The sequence below is a fragment of the Pseudorca crassidens genome, chromosome 7 (assembly GCF_039906515.1).
Source record: "Pseudorca crassidens isolate mPseCra1 chromosome 7, mPseCra1.hap1, whole genome shotgun sequence".
NCBI classification, from domain to species: Eukaryota; Metazoa; Chordata; class Mammalia; order Artiodactyla; family Delphinidae; genus Pseudorca; species Pseudorca crassidens.
This window is the reverse complement of record NC_090302.1, coordinates 70,567,085-70,594,119: the sequence shown is the minus strand read 5'-3', so window position 1 is coordinate 70,594,119 and position 27,035 is coordinate 70,567,085. Positions and strand designations below refer to the sequence as shown.

At 38.2% G+C, this 27,035-nt stretch overlaps 1 long non-coding RNA gene and 1 pseudogene across 1 annotated transcript in view; one reads left to right on the top strand and one right to left on the bottom strand.

The window, feature by feature from the left end:
* Positions 1–27,035, top strand: part of LOC137227903 (uncharacterized) — an 85,422-nt gene that overhangs the window by 50,510 nt on the left and 7,877 nt on the right. The gene's annotated exons all lie outside the window — the stretch shown is intronic.
* Positions 9,586–10,940, bottom strand: LOC137227901 (heterogeneous nuclear ribonucleoprotein A1-like; annotated as a pseudogene).

The following is a 27,035-nucleotide window of genomic DNA, read 5'->3' as shown; positions in this document are numbered from 1 at the left end:
TTCATTGATTAGCTCTAATAGTTTTCTGGTGGCACCTTTAGAATTATCTATATATAGTATCATGTCATCTGCAAACAGTGACAGCTTTACTTCTTCTTTTCCAATTTGTATTCCTTTTATTTCTTTTACTTCTCTGATTGCCATGGCTAGGACTTGCAAAACTATGTTGAATAATAGTGGCAAGAGTGGACGTCCTTATCTTGTTCCTGATGTTAGAGGAAATGCTTTCAGTTTTTCACCATTGAGAATGATGTTTGCTGTGGGTTTCTCGTATATGGCCTTTATTATGTTGAGGTAGGATCCCTGTATGCCCACTCTCTGGAGAGTTTTTATCCTAAATGGGTGTTGAATTATGTCAAAAGCTTTTTTTTTTAACATCTTCATTGGAGTATAATTGCTTTACAATGGTGTGTTAGTTTCTGCTTTATAATGAAGTGAATCAGTTATACATATATATATGTTCCCATATCTCTTCCCTCTTGCAGCTTCCTCCCTCCTAACCTCCCTATCCCACCCCGCTAGGTGGTCACAAAGCACCGAGCTGATCTCCCTGTGCTATGGGGCTGCTTCCCACTAGCTATTTAGTTTACATTAGGTATTGTATATATGTCCATGCCACTCTCTCACTTTGTCACAGCTTACCTTTACCCCTCCCCATATCCTCAAGTCCATGCTCCAGTAGGTCTGTGTCTTTATTCCCATCTTACCCCTAGGTTCTTCATGACCTTTTTTTTTTTTCTTAGATTCCATATATATATGTTAGCATACGGTATTTCTTTTCCTCTTTTTGACTTACTTCACTCTGTATGACAGACTCTAGGTCCATCCACCTCACTTCAAATAACTCAATTTCGTTTCTTTTTATGGCTGAGTAATATTCCATGGTATATATGTGCCACATCTTCTTTATCCATTCATTTGTCGTTGGACACTTAGGTTGTTTCCATGTACTGGCTATTGTAAATAGGGCTGCAATGAACATTTTGGTACATGACTCTTTTTGAATTATGGTTTTCTCAGGGTATTTTCCCAGAAGTGGGGCTGCTGGGTCATATGGTAGTTCTATTTGTAGTATTTTAAGGCGCCTCCATACTGTTCTCCATAGTGGCTGTATCAATTTACATTCCCACCAACAGTGCAAGAGTGTTCCTTTTTCTCCACACCCTCTCCAGTATTTATTGTTTCTGGATATTTTGATGATGGCCATTCTGACTGGTGTGAGATGATATCTCACTGTAGTTTTGATTTGCATTCTCTAATGATTAATGATGTTGAACATCCTTTCATGTGTTTGTTGGCAATCTGTATATCTTCTTTGGAGAAATGTCTATTTATGTCTTCTACCCATTTTTGGATTGGGTTGTTAGTTTTTTGTTATTGAGCTGTATGAGCTGCTTGTAAATCTTGGAGATGAATCCTTTGTCAGTTGCTTCATTTGCAAATATTTTCTCCCATTCTGAGGGTTGTCTTTTGGTCTTGTTTATGGTTTCCTTTGCTGTGCAAAACCTCTTAAGTTACATTAGGTCCCATTTGTTTATTTTTGTTTTTATTTCCATTTCTCTAAGAAGTGGGTCAAAAAGGATCTTGCTGTGATGTATGTCATAGAGTGTGCTGCCTATGTTTTCCTCTAAGAGTTTGATGGTTTTTGGCCTTACATTTAGGTCTTTAATCCATTTTGAGTTTATTTTTGTGTATGGAGTGTTCTAATTTCATACTTTTACATGTACCTGTCCAGTTTTCCAAGCACCACTTATTGAAGAGGCTGTCTTTTCTCCACTGTATATTCTTGCCTCCTTTATCAAAAATAAGGTGACCATATGTGCGTGGGTTTATCTCTGGGCTTTCTATCCTGTTCCATTGATCTATCTTTGTGTTTTTGTGCCAGTACCATACTGTCTTGATTACTGTAGCTTTGTAATATAGTCTGAAGCCAGGGAGCCTGATTCATTCAGCTCCATTTTTTGTTCTCAAGATTTCTTTGGTTTTTCGGGGTCTTTTGTGTTTCCATACAAATTGTGTAATTTTTTGTTCCAGTTCTGTGAAAAATACCAGTGGTACTTTGATAGGGATTGCATTGAATCTGTAGATTGCTTTGGGCAGTAGAGTCATTTTCACAATGTTGATTCTTCCAATCCAAGAACAGGGTATATGTCTCCATCTATTTGTGTCATCTTTTATTTCTTTCATCAGTGTCTTATAATTTTCTGCATACAGGTTTTTTGTCTCCTTAGGTAGGTTTATTCTTAGGTATTTTATTCTTTTTGTTGCAGTGGTAAATGGGAGTGTTTTCTTAATTTCACTTTCAGATTTTTCATTGTTAAGTGTATAAGAATGCCAGAGATTTCTGTGCATTAATTTTGTATCCTGCTACTTTACCAAATTCATTGATTAGCCCTAGGAGTTTTCTGGTAGCATCTTTAGGATTCTCTATGTATAGTATCATGTCATCTGCAAACAGTGACAGCTTTACTTCTTCTTTTCTGATTTGGATTCCTTTTATTTCTTTTTCTTCTCTGATTGCTGTGGCTGAAACTTCCAAAACTATGTTGAATGAGTATGGTGAGGGTGGGCAGCCTTGTCTTGTTCCTGATCTTAGTGGAAATGGTTTCAGTTTTTCACCATTGTGGACGATGTTGGCTGTGGGTTTGTAATATATGGCCTTTATTATGTTGAGGAAAATTCCCTCTATGCCTACTTTCTGCAGGGTTTTTTTTTTTTAATCATAAATAGGTGTTGAATTTTGTCGAAAGCTTTCTCTGCATCTATTGAGATGATCATATGGTTTTTCTCCTTCAATTTGTTAATATGGTGTTATCACATTGATTTGCATATATTGAAGAATCGTTGCATTCCTGGCATAAACCCCACTTGATCATGGTGTATGATCCTTTTAATCTGCTGTTGTATTCTGTTTGCAAGTGTTTTGTTGAGGATTTTTGCATCTATGTTCATCAGTGATATTGGCCTGTAGTTTTCTTTCTTTGTGACATCTTTGTCTGGTTTTGGTGTCAGGGTGATGGTGGCCTCGTAGAATGAGTTTGGGAGTGTTCCTCCTTCTGCTGTATTCTGGAAGAGTTTGAGAAGCATAGATGTTAGCTCTTCTCTAAATGTTTGATAGAATTCCCCTGTGAAGCCATCTGGTCCTGGGCTTTTGTTTGTTGGAAGATTTTTTTTTTTTGCGGTACGCGGGCCTCTCACTGTTGTGGCCTCTCCCGTTGCGGAACACAGGCTCTGGACGCACAAGCTCAGCGGCCATGGCTCACAGGCCCAGCTTCTCCGTGGCATGTGGGATCCTCCCGGACCGGGGCACGAACCCGTATCCCCTGCTTCGGCAGGCGGATTCTCATCCACTGCGCCCCGAGGGAAGCCCCTGTTGGAAAATTTTTAATCACAGTTTCAATTTCAGTGCTTGTGATTGGTCTGTTCATGTTTTCCATTTATTCCTGGTTCAGTCTCTGCAGGTTGTGCATTTCTAAGAATTTGTTCATTTCTTCCAGGTTGTACATTTTATTAGCATAGAGTTGCTTGTAGTAATCTCTCATGATCCTTTGTATTTCTGCAGTGTCAGGTGTTACTTCTCCTTTTTCATTTCTAATTCTATTGATTTGAGTCCTCTCCCACTTTTTCTTGATGAGTCTGGCTAATGGTTTATCAATTTTGTTTATCTTCTCAAAGAACCAGCTTTTAGTTTTATTGATCTTTGCTATAGTTTCCTTCATTTCTTTTTCATTTATTTCTGATCTGATCTTTATGGTGTCTTTCCTTCTCCTAACTTTGGGGATTTTTTTTCCTTCTTTCTCTAATTGCTTTCAGTGCAAGGTTAGGTTGTTTATTTGAGATGTTTCCTGTTTCTTAAGGTAGGATTGTATTGCTATAAACTTACCTCTTGGAACTGCTTTTGCTGCATCCCATAGCTTTTGGGTCGTCGTGTCTCCATTGTTATTTGCTTCTAGGTATTTTTTTATTTCTTCTTTGATTTCTTCAGTGATCACTTCGTTATTAAGTAGTGTATTGTTTAGCCTCCATGTGTTTGTATTTTTTACAGATCTTTTCCTGTAATTGATATGTAGTCTCATAGCATGGTCAGAAAAGATACTTGATACGATTTCAATTTTCTTAAATTTACCAAGGCTAGATTTGTGACCCAAGATATGATCTGTCCTGGAGAATGTTCTATGAGCACTTGAGAAAAATGTGTATTTTGTTGTTTTTGGATGGAATGTCCTATAAATATCAATGAAGTCCATCTTGTTTAATGTATCATTTAAAGCTTGAGTTTCCTTATTTATTTTCATTTTGGATGATCTGTCCATTATTGAAAGTGGGGTGTTAAAGTCCCCTACTATGATTGTGTTACTGTCCATTTCCCTTTTTATGGCTGTTAGTATTTGCCTTATGTATTGAGGTGCTCCTATGTTGGGTGCATAAATATTTACAAATGTTATATCTTCTTTTTGGATCGATCCATTGATCATTATGTATTGTCCTTCTTTGTCTCTTTTAATAGTCTTTATTTTAAAGTCTATTTTGTCTGATATGAGAATTGCTACTCCAGCTTTCTTCTGGTTTCCATTTGCATGGTATATCTTTTTTCCATCCCCTCACTTTCAGTCTGTATGTGTCCCTAGGTCTAACGTGGGCCTCTTGTAGACAGCATATATATGGGTCTTGGTTTTGTATCCATTCAGCCAGTCTATGTCTTTTGGTGGGAGCATTTAATCCATTTACTTTTAAGGTAATTATCGATATGTATGTTCCTATTCCCATTTTCTTAGTTGTTTTGGGTTTGTTATTGTAGGTTTTTTCCTTCTCTTGTGTTTCGTGCATAGAGAAGTTCCTTTAGCATTTGTTGTAAAGCTGGTTTGGTGGTGCTGAACTCTCTCAGCTTTTGCTTGTCTGTAAAGGTTTTAATTTCTCCATCAAATCTGAATGAGATCCTTGCTGGGTAGAGTAATCTTGTTTGTAGGTTTTTCCCCTTCATCACTTTAAATATGTCCTGCCACTCTCTTCTGGCTTGCAGAGTTTCTGCTGAAAGATCAGTTGTTAACCTTATGGGGATTCCCTTGTGTATTATTTGTTGTTTTACCCTTTCAGCTTTTAATATGTTTTCTGTGTACTTAATTTTTGATAGTTTAATTAATATGTGTCTTGGCATGTTTCTCCTTGGATTTATCCTGTATGGGACTCTCTGTGCTTCCTTGACTTGATTAACTATTTCCTTTCCCATATTAGGGAAGTTTTCAACTATAATCTCTTCAAATATTTTCTCAGTCCCTTTCTTCTTCTCTTCTTCTTCTGGTACCCCTATAATTCGAATGTTGGTGCGTTTAATGTTGTCCCAGATCTCTGAGACTGTCCTCAGTTCTTTTCATTCTTTTTTCTTTATTCTGCTCTGCAGTAGTTATTTCCACTATTTTGTCTTCCAGATCACTTATCCATTCTTCTGCCTCAGTTATTCTGCTATTGATTCCTTCTAGAGTATGTTTAATTTCATTTATTGTGTTGTTTATCGTTGCTTGTTTCCTCTTTAGTTCTTCTAAGTCCTTGTTATATGTTTCTTGCATTTTCTCTATTCTATTTCCAAGATTTTGGATCATCTTTACTATGATTATTCTGAATTCTTTTTCAGGTAGACTGCTTATTTCCTCTTCATTTGTTAGGTCTGGTGGGTTTTTACCTTCTTCATCTGCTGTGTGTTTCTGTCTTTTTATTTTGCTTATCTTACTTTGTTTGGGGTCTCCTTTTCACAGGCTGCAGGTTCATAGTTCCCGTTGTTTTTAGTGTCTGTCCCCAGTGGCTATGGTTGGTTCAGTGGGTTGTGTAGGTTTCCTGGTGGAGGGGACTAGTACCTGTGTTCTGGTGGATGAGGCTGGATCTTGTCTTTATGGTGGGCAGGTCCATGTCTGGTGGTGTGTTTTGGGGTGTCTGTGGACTTATGATTTTAGGCAGCCTCTCTGCCAATGGATGGGGCTGTGTTCCTGTCTTGCTGGTTGTTTGGCATAGGGTGTCCAGCACTGTAGCTTGCTGGTCGTTGAGTGAACCTGGGTCTTGGTGTTGAGATGGAGATCTCTAGGAGAGTTTCGCCATTTGATATTACGTGGAGCTGGGAGGTCCCTTGTGGGCTAGTGTCCTGAAGTTGGCTCTCCCACCTCAGTGGTACAGCCCTGATGCGTGGCTGGAGCACCAAGAGCCTGTCCTCCACATGGCTCAGAATAAAAGGGAGAAAACATAGAAAGAAAGGAAGGAAGAAAGGAAGAGAGGAAGAAAGGAAGGAAGGAAGGAAGGAAGGAAGGAATGGAGAAAGTAAAGTAAAGTAAGATAAAATAAAGTTATTAAAATAAAAATTATTAAGGAAAAAAATTTAAAAAGTAAAAAGAAAATGGACGGACAGAACCCTAGGACAAATGGTGAATGCAAAGCCATACAGACAGTATCTCACACAGAAGCATACACATACACACTCACAAAAAGAAGAAAAGGGGAAAAAATAATCCATCTTGCTCCCAAAGTCCACCTCCTCAATTTGGGATGATTCCTTGTCTATTCAGGTATTCCACAGATGCAGGATCTTCTTCCACAGATCAAGTTGATTGTGGAGCTTTAATCCGCTGCTTCTGAGGCTGCTGGGAGAAATTTCCCTTTCTCTTCTTTGTTCTCACGGCTCCCAGGGTTCAGCTTTGGATTTGGCCCCGCCTTTGCGTGTAGGTCGCCTGAGGGCGTCTCTTCGTTGCTCAGACAGGACAGGGTTAAAGGAGCAGCTGATTTAGCGGCTCTGTCTCACTCAGGCCCAGTGGGAGGGAGGGGTTCGGATGCGGGGTGAGCCTGCTGCGGCAGAGGGTGGCGTGATGGTGTACCAGCCTGGGGCGCACTGTGCATTCTCCCGGGGAAGTTGTCCGTGGATCACGGGACCCTGGCAGTGGCAGGCTGCACAGGCTCCAGGGAGGACAGGTGTGGAAAGTAACCTGTGCTCGCACACAGGCTTCTTGGTGGCAGCAGCAGCAGCCTTAGCGTCTCATGCCCGTCTCTGGGGTCTGTGCTGATAGCCGCGGCTTGCGCCCGTCTCTGGAGATCCTTTAAGCGGCACTCTTAATCCCCTCTCCTCGCGCACCAGGAAACAAGGAGGCAAGAAAAAGTCTCTTGTCTCTGTGGCAGCTCCAGACTTTTCCGGGACTCCCTCCCGGCTAGCTGTGGAGCACTAACCCCTTTAGGCTGTGTTCACGCCGCCAACCCCAGCTCTCTCCCTCCATCTGACGGAAGCCCGATCCTCAGCTCCCAGCCCCCGCCCGTCCCGGCGGGTGAGCAGGTAAGCCTCTCGGGCTGGTGAGTGCTGGTCGGCACCGATTCTCTGTGCGGGAATCTCTCCGCTTTGCCCTCCGCACCCCTGTTGTTGCGCTCTCCTCCGTGGCCCTGAAGCTTACCCGCTCTGCCACCCGCAGTCTCTGCCCGCGAAGGGACTTCTAGTGTGTGGAAACCTTTCCTCCTTCACAGCTCCCTCCCATTGGTGTGGGTCCCGTCCCTATTCTTTTGTCTCTGTTTTTTCTTTTTTCTTTTGCCCTACCCACGTACGTGGGGAGTTTCCTGCATTTTGGGAGGTCTGAGGTCTTCTGCCAGCATTCAGTGGGTGTTCTATAGTAGCAGTTCCACGTGTAGATGTATTTCTGATGTATCTATGGGGAGGAAGGTGATCTCCGCATCTTACTCTTCTGCCATCTTCTCAAATCCCCTGTCAAAAGCTTTTTCTGCAGTTGTTGAGATGGTCATATAGTTTTTATTCATCAGTTTGTTAATATGGTGTATCACATTGATTTATTTGTATATGTTGAAGAATCCTTTCATCCCTGGGATAAATCCCACTTGATCATGGTGTTTGATCCTTTTAATGTGTTGTTGGAGTCTGTCTGCTAGTATTTTGTTGAGGACTTTTGCATCTATATTCTTCAGTGATATTGGTCTGTAATTTTCTTTTTTTGTAGTATCCTTGACTGGTTTTGGTATCAGGGTGATGGTGGCCTCATAAAATGAGTTTGGGAGTGTTCCTTCCTCTGCAATTTTTTGGAAGAGTATGAGAAGGATGGGTGTTAGCTCGTCTCTAAATGATAGAATTCACCTGTGAAGTCATCTGGTCCTGGACTTTTGTTTGTTGGAAGATTTTTAATCACAGTTTCAATTTCAGCACTTGTGATTGGTCTGTTCATATTTTCTGTTTCTTTCTGGTTCAGTCTTGGAAGGTTATACCTTTCTAAGAATTTGTCCATTTCTTCCAGGTTGTCCATTTTATTGGCATAGAGTTGCCTGTAGTAGTCTCTTATGATGCTTTATATTTCTGTGGTGTCTGTTGTAACTTCTCCTTTTTCATTTCTAATTTTATGGATTTGAGTCCTCTCCCTCTTTTTCTTGTTGAGTCTGGCTATAGTTTTATCTATTTTGTTTATGTTCTTAAAGAACCAGCTTTTAGTTTTATTGATTTTTGCTATTGTTTTCTTTGTTTCTATTTCATTTACTTCTACTCTGATCTTTATGTTTTCTTTCCTTCTACTAACTTTGGGTTTTGTTTGTTCTTATTTCTGTAGTTCCTTTAGGTGTAAGGTTAGATTGTTTATTTGAGATTTTTCTTGTTTTTTTTGCTAGGATTGTATTGCTATAAACTTCCCTGTTAGAACTGTTTTTGCTGCATCCGGTAGGTTTTGGATCATTGTGTTTTCATTATCTTTTGTCTCTAGGTATTTTTTGATTTCCATTTTGATTTCTTCAGTGATGTCTTGGTTATATAGTAATGTATTTTTTAGCCTCCATGTGTTTTTGTTTTTTACGTTTTTCTCCCTGTAATTGATTTCTAATCTCATAGTGTTGTGGTCAGAAAAGATACTTGATATGATTTCAATTTTCTTAAATTTAGTGAGGCGTGATTTGTGACCCAGGATGTGATCTGTCCTAGAGAATTATTTGTGGGCACTTGAGAAGAAACTCTAATTTGCTGTTTTTGGATGGAATGTCCTATAAGTATCAATTAAATCTATCTGGTCTTCTGTGTCATTTAAAGCTTGTTTTTCCTTATTAATTTTCTGTTTGGATGATCTGTCCATTGGTGTAAGTGAGGTGTTAAAGTCCCCCACTCTTATTGTGTTACTGTCAATTTCCTCTTTTATAGCTGTTAGCAATTGCCTTATGTATTGAGGTGCTCCTGTGTTGGGTGCATATATATTTATAATTGTTATATCTTCTTGGATTGATCCCTTTATCATTATGTAGTGTCCTTCTTTGTCTCTTGTAACATTCTTTATTTTAAAGTCTACTTTATCTGATATGAGTACTGCTACTTCAGCTTTCTTTTGATTTCCATTTGCATGGAATCTCTTTTTCCATCCCCTCACTTTCAGTCTGTATGTGTCCCTAGGTCTGAAGTGGGTCTCTTGTAGACAGCATATATACGGGTCTTGTTTTTGTATCCATTCAGCCAGTCTGTGTCTTTCAGTTGGAGCATTTAATCCATTCACATTTAAGGTGATTATAGATATGTATGTTCCTATTACCATGTTTTTAATTATTTTGGGTTTTTTTTTTGTTGTTGTTGTTAAAAAAAAGACACATTTATTTAGCGTCACGATCAGACTATTACATTTAGTAATCAACAGCATGGGTGCAAAAAAAAAAAAATCTACATTAAAACCCTTTGTTGGAATGCTTTACACTTTCCACAGAACAGAAACTAAAATAACCTGTTATACAATTAGTCACAAATACAGTCCTCGAGTTTTTTTGCCCATACACATGAGTATTGTCTAAAACATGTCTTCTTTGTAGCAGCTAGGCCCTGCCACCACTGTGCTTGGCTGAGCTCACAAATCTGTTGTAACCTGTAGCTTCCCTGTCACTTCTCTGGCTCTCCTCTCCTGCTAAGCGTTGTTTCCTGGCAGTAATCAAAACCTTCTGCCACTGCCATAGCTACTGCTGCTGCTGGAACCACCATAGCCACCTTGGTTTCGGGGTTTGGCAAAGTATTGGCCTCCACCACCATAGGGGCCAGAACTTCTGCCTCCAAAGTTTCCTTCTTTCATGGGTCCAAAATTTGAAGACTGATTGTTGTAGCTGCCAAAATCGTTGTAGCTTCCACCACCTCCAAAATTGCTTCCATCATTACCAAATCCATTATAGGCGTCCCCACTGCCACCATATCCACCACCACCGCGGCTGCCACCAAAGCCACCTCGACCACTGAAGTTTCCTCCACAACCAAAGTTGTCATTCCCATCAAAACCACCTCCACGACCACCACCAAAGTTTCCAGAACCACTTCGACCTCTTTGGCTGGATGAAGCACTAGCCATCTCTTGCTTAGATAGGGCTTTCCTTACTTCACAGTTGTGGCCATTCTCAGTGTGGTATTTCTGAATGACAATCTTGTCTACAGAGTCATGATCATCAAAGGTTACAAAAGCAAAGCCTCTCTTTTTGCCACTGCCTCGGTCAGTCATGATTTCAATCACTTCAATTTTCCCATACTGTTCAAAATAATCTCTTAGATGATGTTCTTCAGTATCTTCTTTAATGCCACCAACAAAAATCTTTTTCACAGTTAAGTGGGCACCAGGTCTTTGAGAATCTTCTCTTGAGACGGCCCTCTTTGGTTCCACAACTCTTCCATCCACCTTGTGTGGCCTTGCCTTCATGGCCGCATCCACCTCCTCCACAGTGGCATATGTGACAAACCCGAAGCCTCTGGAGCGTTTGGTGTTTGGATCCCTCATTACCACACAATCTGTGAGCGTTCCCCACTGCTCAAAATGGCTCCTCACACTCTCATCGGTTGTTTCAAAGCTCAAACCTCCGATGAAGAGCTTCCGCAGCTGTTCGGGCTCTTTGGGTGACTCTGACTTAGACATAACGGCAGTGGAGGGTGGGGGGAGACGTCAACGATGCTTACTCGGCGGCGTCCACGAGCAGAAAACTGGGTTTGTTTTTGTAGGTCCTTTTCTTCTCTTGTTTCCCCCTTAGAGAATTTCCTTTAGCATTTATTGTAGAGCTGGTTTGGTGGTGTTGAATTCTCTTAGCTTTTGCTTGCCTGTAAAGCTTTTGATTTCCCTGTTGAATCGGAATGTGATCCTTGCTGGGTAGAATAATCTTGGTTGTAGTTTCTTCCCTTTCATCACTTTAAATATATAGTGACACTCCCTTCTGGCTTGTAGAGTTTCTGCTGAGAAATCAGCTGTTAACCTTATGGGAGTTCCCTTGTACATTATTTGTCATTTTTCCTTTGTTGCTTTTAATTTTTTTCTTTGTGTTTAATTTTTGTCAGTTTGATTACTATGTGTCTCAGCATGTTTCTCCTTGGGTTATCCTGTATGGGACTCTCTGCGCTTCCTGGACTTGGGTGGCTATTTTCTTTCCCATGTTAGGAAAGTTTTTGACTATAATCTCTTCTAATATTTTCTTGGGTCCTTTTCCTCTATCTTCTCCTTCTGGGTCCCCAATAATGCGAATATTGGTGCGTTTAATGTTGTCCCAGAGGTCTCTTAGGCTTCTTCATTTCTTTTCATTCTTTTTTCTTTATTCTGTTCCACGGTAGTGAATTCCACCATTCTGTCTTCCAGGTCACTTATCGGTTCTTCTGCCTCAGTTATTCTGCTATTGATTCCTTCTAGTGTATTTTTCATTTCAGTTATTGTATTGTTCATATCTGTTTGTTCTTTAATTCTTCTAGGTCTTTATTAAACATTTCTTGCATCTTCTTGATCTTTGCCTCCATTCTTTTTCCGAGGTCCTGGATCATCTTCACTATCATTATTCTTAATTTTTTTTCTGGAAGGTTGCCTATCTTCACTTCATTTAATTGTTTTTCTGGGGTTTTATCTTGTTCCTTCATCTGGTACCTAGTCCTCTGCCTTTTCATTTTGTCTGTGTTTCTGTGAATGTGGTTTTCGTTCCACAGCCTGCAGGATTGTAGTTCTTCTTGCTTCTGCTGTCTACCCTCTGGTGGAATAGGCTGTCTAAGAGGCTTGTGTAAACTTCCTGATGGGAGGAACAGGTGGTGGGTAGAGCTGGCTGTTGCTGTGTTGGGCAGAGCTCAGAAAAACTTTAATCCGCTTGTCTGCTGATGGGTGGGGCTGGGTTCTCTCCCTGTTGGTTGTTTGGCCTGAGGCAACCCAGCACTGGAGCCTACCCTGCTCTTTGGTGATGCTAATGTCAGACTCTGGGAAGGGGGTCATGCCAAGGAGTACTTCCCAGAACGTCTGCTGCCAATTTCCTTGTCCCCATGTTGAGCCACAGCCACCCCTCGTCCCTGCAGGAGACCTTCCAACTCTAGCAGGTAGGTCTGGTTCAGTCTCCTGTGGGGTCACTGCTCCTTCCCTTGGGTCCTGATGTGCATACTACTTTGTGTGTGCTCTCCAAGAGTGGAGTCTCTGTTTTCCCCAGTCCTGTCAAAGTCCTGCAATCAAATCCCGCTTGCCTTCAAAGTCTGATTCTCTGGGAATTCCTCCTCCCATTGCCGGACCCCCAGGTTGGGAAGCCTGACGTGGGGCTCAGAACCTTCACTCCAGTGGGTGGACTTCTGTGGTATAAGTGTTCTCCAGTTTGTGAGTCACCAACTCAGCAATTATGGGATTTGATTTTATTGTGTTTTTGCCCCTCCTACCATTTCATTGCGGTTTCTCCTTTGTCCTTGGATGTGGGGTATCTTTTTTGGTGACTTCCAGTGGCTTCCTGTCGATGGCTGTTCAGCAGTTAGTTGTGATTCCGGTCCTCGCGTGAGAGGGAGTGAGCGCTCATCCTTCTACTCCACCATCTTGAACCAATCTCCAACTTTTCTGAATTAATTTATTCTAGCAGATTTTTTTTCTTTTTGGTCGTGTGTGTGTGTGTGTATTTTTTAGTCTAAGGTTTTCTACATATCACATTGTCTCATCTGCAAACAGAAATAATTTTACCTCTTGCTGTCCAGTTTGGATGCCCTCCCTTTCTCTCTCTCTCTCTCTCTCTCTCTCTCTCTCTCTCTCTGTGTGTGTAATTGCTGTGGCTAGGACTCATAGTACAATGTTGTATAGAGGTAAGAAGAATGGGTATCTTGCCTTGTTCCTGATCTTTTAGTTTCAGGGAAAGCTGTCTGGTTTTCACTGTTCAGTATGATGTTAATTGTGGGCTTTTTGTGTATGGTCTTTATTATGTTAAGGTATTTTCTGTCTATTCCTAATTTGTTGAGAATTTTATCATAAAATGTTATTGAATATTTTCAAAGCTTCTTCTGCATCTGTTGAAATGATCATTTTGGGTAGTGTTTTGATTTGTAATTTAATATCTTCATTTGTTATAGGTCTATTCAGATTGTCTTTTTCTTTTTGAGTTCATTTTAGTAGTTTGTATGTTTCTAGTACTTTGCCTATTTTAGCTAGGTTATCAAATTTGTTAGCATACAGTTGTTTTTAGTATTTGTTTTACAGTCCTTATTATTTCTGTAAGATCATTAGGAGTGTCCCTTCTTTCATTTCATTTCTAATTCTAGTAATTTGAGACTCACCTCTTTTGTCTTGATTAATGAAGCTAAAGTTTTGTCAATTTTTTTTAGAGAATCAGCTTTCTGTTTAAGTGATTTTCTTTATTATTTTTCTATCCTCTATTTCATTAATTTCCACTCTAAGCTGCTATTCTTTTCTTCTTGCTTTAGGTTTATTTCACTTTTCTTTTTCCAGTATCTTAAAATAGAAGTTTAGGTTATTGGTTTGAAATGTCATTTTTTTTGCAAAATAAGTATTTACAGCTATAAATGTCTTTGTGAGCACTGCTTTTGCTGCATCCCTTAAGTTTTGGTATGTGTCTTCATTTTTATTCATTTTGGAGTACTTTTAGAGTTCCTTTTTGATTTCTTCTTTGATGCATTGATTATTTAGGAGTATATTGTTTAATTCCCATACATTTCTGAATTTTCCAGTTTTTATTGCTATTGATTTCTAGTGTTGGAAAGCATATTTTAGTATCATGTCTATCCTTTTAATCTTTTAATTATTTCTATCCTGTCTTCTTCATTAAGACAATCTTTTTATTATTTCTGTCTTCTGCACTTTAAATTCATTGAGGTTTGTTTTATGGTCTATGGTCTGTCCTAGAGAATGTCCCATGTATACTTGGAAAGAATGTATATTCTGTTCCTGTTTTGTGGAGTGTTGTATGAATATTCTATAAATGGTTGGTTTATAGTGTTGTCCAAATCTTCTATTTCCTTGTTGATCTTCTAGCTCATTGTTCTATCTTTTATTGAAAGTGTAGTGTTGAAATCTTAAACTATTATTGCTTTTTAAAAAATACTTATTTTTTAATTTTGGCTGCGTCAGGTCTTAGTTGTTGTATGCAGATCTTTGTTGTGGCATGTGGGATCCTCCACTGTAGTGTGCAGGATCCTCATTGCAGCGCATGTGCTCTGTAGTTGCGGCACACGGGCTCTCTAGTTGTGGCCCGTGTGGTCAGTAGTTGTGGTGCACTGGTTTAGTTGCCCCGCAGCATTTGGGATCTTATTTCCCCCACCAGGGATCAAACCCACGTCCCCTGCATTGGGAGGTGGATTTTTAACCCCTGGACCACCAGGGAAGTCCCAAACTATTATTATTGACTTATCTCTTTCTCCCTTCATTTTCAGTTTTGCTTCATATGTTTTTATGTTCTATTAGGTGCACATTTGCTTATAATTGTTATGTCTTCCTCATGGATTGACTCTTTAATCATTATAAAATGTCACTCTACGTCTAGCAACATTTTTTTTTTTTTTGCGGTACGCGGGCCTCTCACTGTTGTGGCCTCTCCCGTTGCAGAGCACAGACTCCAGACGCACAGGCTCAGCGGCCATGGCTCACAGGCCCAGCTGCTACGTGGCATGTGGGATCTTCCCGGACTGGGGCACAAACCCGTGTCCCCTGCATTGGCAGGCGGACTCTCAACCACTGCGCCACCAGGGAAGCCCTAGCAACAACTTATTTGATTTTATTTTTGCGGTACGTGGGCCTCTCACTGTTGTGGCCTCTCCTGTTGCAGAGCACAGGCTCCGGACGCGCAGGCCCAGCAGCCACGGCTCACGGGCCCAGCCGCTTCACGGCACGTGGGATCCTCCCAGACCGGGGCACGAACCCGTGTCCCCTGCATCGGCAGGCAGACTCTCAACCACTGCGCCACCAGGGAAGCCCTAGCAACATTTTTTTTATGTGTATTTTTTCTGACATTAGTATAGCCACTCCAGGTTTCTTGTGGTTACTGTTTGTATAATATATCTTTTTCCATCCCTTAACTTAGAATCTGTTTGTATTTTGAATCTAAAATGTCTCTTCTGTAGATAGCATATAGTTGGATCTTGTTTTTAATCCAGTCTGACAATGTCTGCCTTTGAATTGTTTAATGTAGTTACATTTAATGTGATTATTGATATAGGCATAATTGGTTTTATTGTGCTTCACTTTATTGCACTTTGCAGATATTGTGTTGTTTTACAAAGGAATGTTTGTGGCATTGAGCAAATCTCTTGGTGCCATTTTTCCAACAGCATTTGCTCACTTCATGTCTCTGTGTCATATTTTGGTTATTTTTGCAATATTTCAAACTTTTTCATTATTATTATATTTCTTATGGTGAGCTATGGTGAGTAACCTTTGATGTTACTACAACTTGCTGAAGGCTCAGATGATGGTTAGCATTTTTTAGCAACAAAGTGTTTTTATTTTTATTTATTTATTAAGAAAACACACATATTCACTTTATTATTTATTTATGTATTTACTTATTTGGTTGTGTGGGGTCTTAGTTGCGGCAGGCAGGCTCCTTAGTTGCAGCTCGCCAGCTCCTTAGTTGCAACTCACCAGCTCCTTAGTTGCAACTCTGCAGCTCCTTAGTTGGTGGCATGTGAACTGTTAGTTGCAGCATGCATGTGGGATCTAGTTCCCTGATCAGGGATCGAACCTGGGCCCCTTGCATTGGGAGCACGGAGTCTTATCCACTGTGCCACCAGGGAAGTCCCTATTTAGTTTTTAAAAAGTTATTGGAGTATAGTTGACTTACAATATTGTGTGCAATAAATTATTTGACTTACAATATTGTGTGCAATAAATTATTTAAAATTAAGGTTGTACATTGTTTTTTCAGACATAATGCTATTGCATACTTAATAGAGTACATTATAGTGTAAATATAACTTTTATATACAATGGGAAACCACAAAATCCTTGTGACTTGCTGTGTTGTGATGTTTGTTTTATTATGGTGGTCTAGAACCAAACCTGCAATATCTTCTAGGTATGCCTGTACTTGGATTTATATTTGCCATTTTACTTTGTGTTTTCTATGTGTGTTATGTCTTTTTTGTTCCTCTGTTCCTCCTTTACTGCTTTCTTTTACATTGAATTAATATTATCTAATATAGCATTTTAATTTCAAAACCCATTGTTTTTGCACTGTATGTTTTTAAAGTAACTTTCTTAATGGTTGCTCTAGGGCTTATAATATACATCTTAACTTATCAGAATCCACTTCACATTTATATTAACTTAATTCCAGTGAGATTTAGAAAAATTACTCTTACATAGCTCTATTCCCTTTCCTATGTTTTCTGTTAATATTGCTATACATGTTACATCTATAAATGTTACAAACCCAATAATACATCGTTATAATTATTACTTTATATAATTTTGTCTTTTAGACTAGCTTAGCTGAGAGGAGAAAGAGCAAGTATATATTTATTATTTTTGTTATATTAACCTTTTTATTTATCATTTCTGGTTCTTTTCATTTATTCTTGCAGAATCAAGTTACCATCTGGAGTTATTTCCTTATTTAGCCCAATACAGCTTTGCTACTATGTACTTTGCGCTGTTATCAGCAAATATATTACAATTTTATATGTTATAGGCCCAAGAATATATTATATACATGATGTTTTATACAATTGCTTTTTAAATTGAGTAGAAGAAAGGAGTAAAATATGCATTTATGCTATTTTTATAATTTCATAATTACCTTTACTGGTGCTCTTTGCTTTTTCACAATAATTGAATTATGACTATTTGGGGTCACTTACTTTCAGTCTGATTAATTTCCTTTAAAATTTCTTGTAAGGAGGGTCTGCTGCTAGTAACAGGTTCTCTGTTTTTATTTATCTGGGAGTATCTTTAATTTGCTTTTATTTTTTAAAGATAGATTTGCTGAATACAGCATTCTTAGTTAATAGTTTCTTTGAACACTCTGAATATATTATTCCACTGCCTTCTGGCCTCCATTGTTTCTGCTGAGAAGTCAGATTTTAATCCTATTGGGATTCCCTTGCAGTGATAAGTCATTTTTTTTCTTCTGTAAAGATTTTCTCCTTATCTTTGGTTTTCACTATTTTTACTATGATGTTTCAGTTTGTGGATCTCTTTGTGTTTTCCTACCTGGAGTTTGTTGAGCTTCCTGGATGTGTAGATTATTGTTTTTCAACAGATTTGAGAAGTTGTCAGCCATTATTTCTTCAAATATTGCAGCACTTAATAGTGTCCCACACTTCTTTGAAGTTTTGTTCATTTTTTCTTCATTCTTTCTATTCTTCAGGTTGCATAATCTTTATTGCTCTTTTTTTAGATTTGCTTATTATTACTTCTGCTAATTCAAATCTACTATTGGCCCTTTTAGTGAATTTTTCACTTCAGTTATTGTAATTTTCAACTCTAGAATTGCCATTCTGTTCTTTATTATAATTCCTGTTTATTGATGATCTCTACTTGCTGCCACATTTCATAATGCCTTTTTTGCTCTTTAATCATGGTTTCCTTTAGTTCTTTGAACATATTTATAATGGCTGCTTTGAAGATTTTGTTAAATTTGATATCTAGTTGCTCTCACAGGCAGTTTCTGTTGCCTGATTTTTTTCCCCAGTGTATGGGTTATACTCTCCTGTTTCCTTGTATGACTAATTTTTGTTGGAAATTAGATATTTTAGATAATACATTGTAGTAACTTTGGGTACTGGTGCCTCCCTCTGGAGCTTGTTATTGTTATTTGCTAGCTTATTGGTCAAGTAACTGGCTGTACTATTTTAGTAGAGTCTATTTCTCTCTTGCACTGGTAAGTTCTGATATTGCTCCTCAGGGAGCATATTCTTGGGTTATGTCTACAGTCACCCTGGGTTAACAGTGGTTTTTTTGGGGTTCTCTTTGGCTGACTCTGTCCCTTACCTTAGCCAGATGTTGAACTCTACTAATTGCTAGGTGATTGTTTAATTACTTTCAACAATGCCCTGGTGCATAAATTGCTCACCAGCTGAACCAGTGAAATTCAGAATCCTTTGAAGGGATAGTTCTGGAAGTCTGTTGAGATTTTTTTCTGACTTCAGGCAGTCTCTGCCCAGCTATGTCCTTCCCAGATTCTCTCACACAAACTAGCCAGTTTACAGTTTAGCTTTTATGTCCAGTGATTCTACCAATACCCCAATTGCCCTTACCACAACCTCTACTAAAGTTGAGAGCACTGGTAGGCTTGAACTTCTCCACACTCTGTTGCAAATGAAGTCAGTTCCTTTTGGAAGAGAATAGCTCCCTGGTTTATGACCTGCTCTCCCTCAAGGCAAAATCTCTGAGTTATGGCTATGGAGGTGGAAGAGGGGACAATGGCAAGCTTCTCTGTCAGTGACACTCCCAATTTAGGAGCTGAGTGCTCAGTGGTGGTGGGGAGGGGACGATACCTTCAGATCTTTTTGTTTGACTCTTGCAGCACAGAATCACCGCTTTACAAACCAGGAGAATGATGACTGGGGCTCAATATTCTCATCAGCACCACACCCAGGATACAGCCTTCTTGGGGGCTGGGCAGAGGAAGAGAGAGCCACCTCTCACCTACACTTGCCCATAACTTAGCCTCAGTAACAGATAGGTGGGGGTAGGAAAAGAAATACTAACATACTGCCTGTCCTGGGATTGTATCCCTCAAACTGAGAGCTGGATCCCTGCGTTCTTGGCTGTATCCAGTCTGGAGTAAAGTTTCCCTCTTGCTGAGTTAGGAGGGAGGAGGGAGGAAGGAGGAAGCAGATCTCAGTTCAAATACCAGAGACTCTCAATATTCTTAAATTGTAGAAAATTTTCTTGAATGTGTGTTTCTATATTTGCTGTATATGTCCTTCAGCCATGTCCAGAGATTTTAACTGGTTGTTTTAAAATAATTTTCACTAGTTTCACTGGTGAGTGAATCCACAGAGTTCCTCATGCTGTAAAGCTGGAGATCAGAGTCACACCACCCACTCTCTTTATTTCCTCTTTCTGGAAAATGCATTCTCTTTAATAAGATCTTTGTTAGAATTTCTGCTACACTTTATGTTTCATGCTGTCATATTTTCCATCTCTTTCTCCGTACATCCTGGGTTTCCCTTTTAGTTCATAATCCAGCTCATGAATTATCTCTCCAACTCTATATAACTCTCTTTTGAGTTTCTAATTTTATTGATTATATTTCAAATTTCCTTCAGTACTATTTAGTATTTTTTAAATTAAATCTGCCTTGTATGTTAGAGTCATTTTTTTCTTGTTTTCTTTTCCTATGGCTTTGTTCTTAATCATTTATCCAATGTGTATTTTATAGTGTATATCTGACCCGTTCTTAAATTCTAAGGAATTTTGATTTCTTGTTTACTAAGCTTGTTTGGCATGAATGACTGTTAAATTTTATGAAATGCTCTGTCTGTGTAAACTAAGATGTTTTCAATCTTAAAATAAGGAGGCTGTCATCTGTCTTTTCATGTATTTAAATGGAGGTAACTTTGAATTAGAATATCATTTTTTTAGAAACTCATATTAAATTGATGGATAGAGGCATTAAAAGCTGAGGGTGCTAAATCCAAGACAGATGAGACATTATGTGGCCCTTGATGGAAGAGCACGCCACCTCCTCTGAAGTAGCTTTGAAAAAAAAACCTGTCTAGATTCAACTTAGCAATTTAGAGGAAGTACAGAGGATCGAGGATTATATTAAATTATGCTATGGGGATGCAGTTACAAAAATCTGGATTATATAAATCTCTCAAGGACAAACAACTGGGTTTCTTCAAATAAACTGTAAGGAGAAAGAGTGCATATGAAAGATTGGAAGAGGGGAGAAAGGAAGAGTGAAAGGACCAGCAAGAGAGGGAGAGTAAACACAGCGATTTAAAAGAAACATAAACTACATATCAACGGATTGCAATGTGTGGACTTTAACTGCCTCCTGATTCAAATAAACAATGTGTAAAAAAATGGCATTTATGAAACATTTGAACTTTTGAGTATTCTGTGCATAGTTGACATTAAGGAATTTTTATTCATTTTTATGTGTACTAGCAGTGTTGTGGCTGTCTTCAAAATACTTATCCTTTAGAAGTAACAGTGAAATATTCAGGGATGAAATTATATATGTGAAATGCTTCAAAAGAACATGGGAGGAGAATAGTGGGTAGGAGTATAGAAGAAACAAATTGGCTATGAGATGATAATTCTTGAAGATGGGTGATGGATAAAGTTAATTACTGTTTTTTGTATTTTTGCATATATTTGGAATTGACTTTCCTATTACTTACTACTTTGGCTTTGTAATCTTGATTATTACAGGGAGGGAATTTGTAAACTAAAGTGAGGCCAAAAAGAGTAGTTAACGAGTGCATCATCACTTTCTGATGTGTAGACTTTTTAATTTTGGATCATCTGTGAAACTGAGGGCATGGTTTGAAAACACTGACAATTTCCTGTTCATTTTCCCTTAAAAGAAAGCATTCAGATGCTTTTTTTTTTATTGTGAAGAAATGTGCTCTACAACAAAATACCTATGAAATCAAGCATATCTTTTTTTCAGTTATATGCTGAATTCTGAAATACTTATGTGTTTCAGTGTTTGTTCTTTTTCAAAAACCATTTTTTCAGGATCTTATTGATATGATTAGTTGTTCAATTTCCAAGTCTGTTCAGTTTAAACTACTGATTGAGGTAAAACCAATAACAATTAATTGGTTGCTCATTAAGTGTAAGGCATGTGCCAGGCTTTTGGGAGTGGCACCTAAATCACTCCACAATTTATAGAAACCTATAATGTCCTTGGGAAGACAAAGTACATGACAAGATGAACAACCCCTGAAAGATGTAAATAATTGTCAAGGCAACAGAACGTTATATAATTTTTTTGCCAACTCAAAATTCAATACCCAGAATTCCTAATTCCCTCCACCCTAGGTGTTTTTCAACTATATTATACCCTGATTAATCCCCACCTCTGCTAAGATAACAAGGGGGCATTAGTTGGGAAAATAGGAGAGAATGGGGAAAAGGGCTCTATTAATACTAATTGAGGCACCAAAATAAGATTTCTACATTCATTCATTCTCCTGGAAAGTGTAGACTTTTGGCTTCTGTCATGCCAGAACACCATGATCGTTATTATGAATGGAACAATTACAGGGAGTGGGTCTCCAGGCTCATATCTACCCACAGGCAGGTCCCGCTTTGCCTCTTAATTAGGCAAATTTGTTCTTAATTAGGACTATGTTGATAAAACATGTGAGAAGCTGAGAAGCTCTGATTTATTTATGATAACTGAACCCACTCGTCTTTCTTCTCTTTTCCAATCTGGTAGAGAAACAGAGAAGAGATTTTTAATGCTTGCAGTAAATCACACAGAGCAGATTTGGCAGCAGTTTTATAGTTTGGTTTGCTCTTTTCCCCTTTAGCCTGACGACTGAAGGATACCTTTTTGCAAAAGGGAGAAATAAGCTTTGTTCTTAATTGATTATTTAGGATCTAGCTCATCACTGATAAATGAAATGAACAAGGTTGGTATATAACAACATTTTGATGAATGATTGATTACTTTTATCTTCAGAGAGATGGACACATACCCTGTACTGATAGACTAGACAATGAATCAGATCTGACCAATTCCAGATAAATGAAGAAGTTTGTGAGACAAAAGATATTTTGATGAATGATTTACTACATATACATGTAGATGGAGTCATTCAGAAAGTAGTTTTTCTTTATGAAATATTGCTTTTAAAATCCAGTCAAAAGGTGGAAAGAAAGGAGGGTTTATTTTTTAAATTAATTTATTTGGCTGCGTCGGGTCTTAGTTGTGACTCTCGGGATCTACGATCTTCTACGGTCTTAGTTGTGACTCTCGGGATCTACGATCTTTTAGTTGCAGCATGCAAACTCTTAGTTGCAGCATGTGGGATCTAATTACCTGACCAGAGGTTGAACCCAGGCCCCCTGCATTGGGAGCGCAGAGTCTTAGCCACTGGACCACCAGGGAAGTCCCTGAAAGAAAGTAGGCTTTAACATCATAGTTAAAACAAGAAAAAAAAGTTTCATTGGATTATCCAGGAAAATGCAATTACCAGACACAAGATTCAAACCAGGCAATACATTTAATAATTTTGTGAACACCTAATATGTAGGTAATTTTCTTTTCCAGAATTCCTGCTCTTCCAGTGTTCGTTATCTAGTTGGGGGAGTAGAATTTGTACATAAGTAAAACCATTCTAATAAATGGTCTGTGAGTAATATGGACTTCAAGTAGTTTGGGAGTACAAAGGAGAGACTGTTTACTGTGGGCTGGTCTGCCTAGAGTTCCTAGGGAGAAGTGATTTGAACTAGAAATGAAAGGATGACTGAAATTTCAGTTGGCAGAAATGTCATGGGCTTATACATTTATTTAACAATTATACATAGTAACTCTCATGTGTAAGTCACTACGCTAAATAGACATTGAATCAGACAATTATATTGGGTTGGCCACAAAGTTCGTTTGGGCTTTTCCTTAAGATGTTAAGGAAAAACCCGAATGAACTTTGTGGCCAATCCATAATAACAGTGTGACAACGTACTGTAATAGAACAGGGTGTTTGTGGAACACAGAGGAGAGACAGACAGCAAATGAGCCAAATGAAGAGGGGTGGTGATGGAGCAAAGAGGACCCTCTTCCAGGTGGAGAGACTGCAGTTGAAAAGGGCCAGAGGCAAGAGGGGGCGCAGACTGCTTGGAGCTGCAAGGCCAAGAACTGCTCTGTCCACTATGGTAGCCCTTTGTCACATGCAGCTGTTGAACACTTGAAATATAGCAAATGCGACTGAGACACTGAATTTTAGTTTTATTTAATTTTATTAATTTAAGCTTAAAAATTAACATCTGCTTCAGTATACTTGGAACAACTAACAACATGTGAACCTACTTTCTGAAAGTAAATTTTATTAAATTTAAATACAGATCGAATATTTCTGATGACAATTTAGAATCCAAATTGTGGTGTAAAGTTGGTATAAAATACACACCAGATTCCAAAGGTTTAGTATTTGTAAAAGAATGTGTAAAATTTCATAACTTCTTAATATTAATTATATGTTGACATAATATTTTGGATATATTAGGTTAAGTAAATTAATTTCACCTGTTTCTTTTTACTTTTTGAAAAAAATTTTATTTCCTATTGGAGTATAGTTGATTAACAATGTTGTGTTAGTTTGTGTACAGCAAAGTGATTGTTATACATATACGGGTATCTATTCTTTTTCAAATTCTCCCATTTAGGTTATTACAGAGTATTGAGCAGGGTTTCCTGTACTATACAATAGGTCCTTGTTGGTTATCTATTTTAAATATAGCAGTGTGTACATGTCAATCCCAAACTCCCAGTCTGTCCCTCCCTCCACACCCTCCCTACCCCAGTAACCATAAGTTCTTTCACTAAGTCTGTGAGTCTGTTTCAGTTTTGTAATAAGTTCATTTGTGTCATTTTTATTTAGATTCTGCATATAAGCGATATCACATACTATTTGTCTTTCTCACTTAACATGATAGTCTCCAGGTGCATCCATGTTGCTGCAAATGGCCTTATTTCCTTCTTCCTAATGGCCGAGTAATAATACATTGTATATATGTACCGCTTCTTCTTTATCCATTCATCTGTCAATGGACATTTAGGTTGCTTCCATGTCTTGGCTATTGTAAACAGTGCTGCAATGAACACTGGGGTGCATGTAACCTTTCAAACCGTATTTTTCTCTGGATATATGCCCAGGAGTGGGATTGCTGTATCATATGGTAGCTCTATTTTTAGTTTCTTAAGGAGCCTCCATACTGTTCTTCATAGTGGCTGTACCAATTACATTCCCACCAACAGTGTAGGAGGAGTTCCCTTTCTCCACACCCTCTCCAGCATTTGTTGTTTCTAGACTTTACTATGATGGCCATTCTGACTGGTGTGAAGTGACATCTCATTGTAGTTTTGATTTGCATTTCTCTAATAATTAGTGATGTTGAGCAGCATTTCATGTGCCTCTTGGCCATCTGTATGTCTTCTTTGGAGAAATGTCTATTTAGGTCTCCTGCCCATTTTTTGATGGCATGGTTTCTTTTTTTGATATTGGGCCCGATGAGCTGTTTGTAAATTTTGGAGATTAATCCCCTGTTGGTAGCAGTGTTTGTAAATATTTTCTCCCATTCTGTGTGTTGTCTTTTCATTTTGTTTATGGTTTCCTTTGCTGTGCAAAAGCTTTTGAGTTTAATTAGGTCCCATTTGTTTATTTTGGTTTTTATTTCTATTACTCCAGTAGATGGATCAAAACAAAGATATTGCTGTGATTTATGTCAAAGAGTGTTCTGCCTACGTTTTCCTCGAAGGGTTTTAGAGTATCGGGTCTAACACTTAGGTCTTTAATCCATTTTGAGTTTATTTTTGGGTATGGTGTTAAAGAGTGTTCTAATTTCATTTTTGTACATGAGGCTGTCCAGTTTTCCCAGTACCATTTATTGAAGAAACTGTCTTTTCTCCATTGTATAGACTTGCCTACTTTGTTGTACATTAATTGACCAGAGGTGCGTGGGTTTATTTCTGGGCTTTCTGTCTGTTCCATTGATCTATATTTCTGTTTTTGTGCCAGGACCATACTGTTTTGATAACTGTAGCTTTGTAGTATAGTTTGCAGTCAGCGAGCCTGATTCCTCCAGCTCTGTTTTTCTTTCTCAAGATTACTTTGGCTCTTCGGGGTCTTGTGTGTCTCCATACGAATTAAAAAATTTTTGTTCTAGTTCTATGAAAAATGCCATTGGTAATTTGATAGGGATTGCATTGAATCTGTAGATTGCTTTGGGTAGTATAGTGATTTAGACAATATTGATTCTTCCAATCCAAGAACAAGGTATATTTTTCTATCTGTGTCATCTTTGATTTCCTTCATCTGAATTGTAATAGTTTTTGGAGTATAGGTCTTTTATCTCCTCAGGTAGGTTTATTCCTAGGTGTTTTATTCTTTTTGATGCAATGGTAAATGGGATTGCTTCTTTAATTTCCCTTTCTGATCTTTTGTTGTTAGTGTATAGAAATACAACAGATTTCTGTGTATTAATTTTGTATCCTGCAGCTTTACCAAATTCATTGATGAGCTCTGGTAGTTTTCTGGTAGCATCTTTAGGATTTTCTATGTATAGTATCATGTCATCTGCAAACAGTGACAGTTTTACGTCTGCTTTTCCAATGTGGATTCCCTTTATTGCTTTTTCTTCTCTGATTGCCGTGGCTAGGACTTCCAAAACTATGTTGAATACAAGTGGCAAGAGTGGACATCCTTGTCTTGTTCCTGATTTTAATCCTACTTGATCATGGTGTGTGATCCTTTTAATGTATTGTTGGATTCAGTTTTCTAGTATTTTGTTGAGGATTTTTGTGTCTGTGTTCATCAGTGATACTGGCCTGTAATTTTCTTTTTTTGTGTGATATCTTTGTTTGGTTTTGTTATCAGGGTGATGGTTCCCTCACAGAATGAGTTTGGGAGTGTTCCTTCCTCTGCAAATTTTTGGAAGAGTTTCAGAAAGATAGGTGTTAACTATTCTCTAAATGTTTGATAGAATTTGCCTGTGAAGCCATCTGGTCCTGGACTTCTGTTTATTGAGAATTTTAAAATCAGTTTCAATGTCAGTACTTGTGATTGGTCTGTTCATATTTTCTATTTATTCCTGGTTCAGTCTTAGGAGATTGTACCTAAGAATTTGTCCATTTCTTCTAGGTCCATTTTATTGGCACTTAGTTGCTTGTAGTAGTCTCTTATGATCCTTTGTATTCTGTGGTGACAGCTTTAACTTCTTTTTCAGTTCTAATTTTATTGATTTGAGCCCTCTCCCTCTTTTTCTTGATGAGTCTGGCTAAAGGTTTATCAATTTTGTTTATCTTTTCAAAGAACCAGCTTTTAGTTTCATTCATCTTTTGTATTGTTTTCTTTGCCTCTATTTCATTTATTTCTGCTCTGATTTTTATGATTTTGTTCCTTCTACTAACTTTGGGTTTTGTTTGTTCTTCTTTCTCTAGTTGATTTAGGTGTAAGGTTCGGTTATTTTAGGTTATTCTTGTTTCCTGAGGTAAGATTATATTGCTGTAAACTTTCCTCTTAGAATTGCTTTTGCTGCATCCCATAGGTTTTGGATCGTTGTGCTTTCATTTTCATTTGTCTCTAGATATTTTTTGATTTCCTCTTTGATTTCTTCAGTGATCCATTGATTGTTTAGTAGCATAATTTTTAGCCTCCACGTGTTTTGTTGTTTTTTAAAGTTTTTTTCTTGTAGTTGATTTCTAATCTCATTGTGGTTGGAAAAGATGCTTGGTATGATTTCAGTTTTCTTAAATTGACCAAGGCTCACTTTGTGGCCCAGCATGTGATCAATCCTGGAGAATATTCCATGTGCATTTGAGAAGAATGTGTATTCTGCTGCTTTTGGATGGAAAGCTCTATAAATATCAGTTAAGTCCATCTGGTCTAATATATAATTTAAGGCCTGTGTTTCCTTATTTTCTGTCTGGATATTTATCCACTGATAATAGTGGGGTGTTAAAAGTCCCCCACTATTATTGTGTTACTGTTGATTTCTCCTTTTATAGCTGTTAGTATTTGCCTTATATATTGAGGTGCTCCTGTGTTGGGTACATATATATATATACAATTGTTGTATCTTCTTCTTAGATTAATCCCTTGATCATTATGTAGTGTCCTTCTTTGTCTCTTGTAACGGTCTCTTGTAACAGTATTTTAAAGT